At 42.8% G+C, this 2,776-nt stretch overlaps 1 pseudogene; it reads right to left on the bottom strand.

Moving 5' to 3' along the window:
* Positions 1-1,100: 1,100 nt before the first annotated feature.
* On the bottom strand, positions 1,101-2,562 carry LOC114897146 (annotated as a pseudogene).
* Positions 2,563-2,776: the final 214 nt, after the last annotated feature.

Raw genomic sequence — 2,776 nt, 5'->3', positions numbered from 1 at the left:
GGGACACGGGTTCGTGCTCCGGTCCGGGAGGATCCCACATGCCACGGAGCGGCTGGGCCCGTGAGCCATGGCCGCCGAGCCTGGGCGTCCGGAGCTTGTGCTCCGCAATGGGAGAGGCCACAGCAGTGAGAGGGCTGTGTACCGCAAAAAAACAAAACAAAACAAAACAACCCCCCCACTGCCAGAGCTAAGGGCCTTTTATAGCCGTTTGGGCTGCTATAATAAAAACCATAGACTGGGTGACTGAAGTAACAAACATCTCTCACAGTCCCGGAAGCTAGAAAGTCCAAGACCAAGGTGTCAGCTGGGTTTTTATAGCATCTTAATAAAGAACAATAAACTTTTAGAGTAGTGACAAAACAAAGGAAAAGCACGTTGGGCTTCTAGGAGATAGCAAATTGTGGAAAGGTAAACATATAAAGGGAACTAATGGAAAATAAGGGTTGTTTTTAGCAAGGTTTGTTCTATAGGTTTCTCTGGCGCCATCTGCGGGCTGATAAGAGTCTAGTTCTCTCTCTGATGACTGAGAATCGATCTGCCCTTTCTGGTACAGAGGGGGAGGCCAGAAAGTTTTTCTTGTGTCTGGTTGTGGTTTCTTCTTTATATCTTTAGTTGTAGAAGATATTTTCTGGTAGGTTCTGGCCTTTTTCATTGATGGTTGTTCTGTAAATAGTTGTAATTTTGGTGTGCCCATGAAAGGAGGTGAGCTCAGAGTCTTTCTACTCCACTATCTTGGCCCATCTCTTAAGTGCAAATCTTTTAAACTGGACTTAACCTGTTTATATCCCATGTCAATTTTTCCTTTTGTGGAGACATATCTCTAAGAGCTCTTTGTAAATGAAGAAAATTAGCCCTTTGCTACATATGCTATAAGTATTTTCCTGAATTGCCCTCCCCCTTTAATTGAGGTATAGTTTAATTGGGGTACAATACTATGTAAGTATCAGGTGTACACCATAGTGTTTCACAATTTTTAAAAGTTATATTTCATTTATAGTTACAAAATATTGGCTATATTCCCTGTGTTGTATATATCCTTGCAGCTTTTTTTTTGTTTTTCCAAATGGGTCAGTTATTTAATTAGGTTCTTTGTAAGAAGTTTAGAACACTACTTTGTGAGGATAAATTCCATTTGTGAGAGCAAATACAGAGCAAAGGTAGCCCCGGAGCTGAGGAACAGCTTTGATTCTTCGCAGAATTTGTGAGTCCGCAGCTTTCTGATCTACCTTGCTCTGCTCTGTAATCTCGTAGTTTTCTCTCTGTGTGTCGAAGATCTCACCTTCCTGGTGCCTGAGCTTACGCAGCTTCTTTTTAAAAAAAAATTTTTTTTTAAACATTTTTATTGGAGTATAATTGCTTTACAGTGGTGTGTTAGTTTCTGCTGTATCAAAAAGTGAATCAGCTATGTGTATACATATATCCCCATATCCCCTCCCTCTTGTGTCTCCCTCCCACCCTCCCTATCCCACCCCTCTAGGTGGTCACAAAGCACCGAGCTGATCTCCCTGTGCTATGTGGCTGCTTCCCATTAGCTACCTATTTTACCTTTGGTAGTGTATATAAGTCCATGCCACTCTCTCACTTCGTCCCAGCTTACCCTTCCCCCCCGTGTCCTCAAGTCCATTCTGCATCTTTATTCCTGTCCTGCCTCTAGGTTCTTCAGAACCATTCTTTTTTTTTTAGATTCCATATATATGTGTTAGCATACAGTATTTGTTTTTCTCTTTCTGACTTACTTCACTCTGTATGACAGACTCTAGGTCCATCCACCTCACTACAAATAACTCATTTTCGTTTCTTTTTATGGCTGAGTAATATTCCATTGTATATATGTGCCACATCTTCTTTATCCATTCATCTGTCGATGGACACTTAGGTTGCTTCCATGTCCTGGCTATTGCAAATAGAGCTACGCAGCTTCTTTCTTGAAGTAAGCATCAGTGAGACGTTCTGGGATTTTCACACCACTGATAGCAGTTTTGGTGGAGGTAGCAATGACAGATTTCTGGTGTGTTCTACACCGAGGAACTCAATTGAGGGACAGAGGCCCAGTCACAGGTAGCAGGCCGCTGCTCAGCTGCTTCAGGAAAATGACCCTCTTGCCTCTGTGGCACCCAGGGAGGATGATCAGAATGGTCCCAGGAGTGATGCCAGCACACAGTTTTCTCACATGCTTACTGAAGGGTTTTTTGCCGACTCAACAATTTTCGAGGGCACATCTTCAGTAGGATAATACCTAGGCATTTTGCAAAATTTAACCACTCGGGTACCACCATTCTTGACACCACCAACTGGTTTTGTGACAGTAGCAAGAACCTCCACTTTCTTTTTCTTTCTCTTTTCAACCTTGGCTTTATCTTCTGAATACTTCCTCTTGTACAAGGCCTTTCTGGAATACATAGCCAATCGGGAATGTCTGCCAATTCCTCTGACCAGGACAGGGTTTCGGCTTCAGCGGGGCTTCCCCTTCTTAAACTTCTTCGCCTTTTTAACCTTGCCACCAGCATCAGCCTTCTTGGCTTCAGGTTTTTTCTCCTTAGTATCTGGCTTCTCAGCTTTTTCACCCGCCGTCTTGCAAGATGGGAAAGAGCTCCTTGTAGCTCATTTGTTTTATACATAATAGTTGTACCTCTTAATCCCCTACCTCTTTCTTGCCCCTCCCCCCTTCCCACTCCCCACTGAGTTGCCCTTTGTTTGTTGAATTGTTTGTGGCCTTGGAGAAATGTTTAATTTCTTCTTCTTTTTTAAAATGTAGTCAAATGTGTTAGTAGCTATT

Source organism: Monodon monoceros, unplaced genomic scaffold (genome assembly GCF_005190385.1).
Source record: "Monodon monoceros isolate NGI ecotype Baffin Bay Population unplaced genomic scaffold, NGI_Narwhal_1 Super_Scaffold_16, whole genome shotgun sequence".
Taxonomy (NCBI): Eukaryota; Metazoa; Chordata; class Mammalia; order Artiodactyla; family Monodontidae; genus Monodon; species Monodon monoceros.
This window is presented reverse-complemented; position numbering and strand designations above follow the sequence as displayed.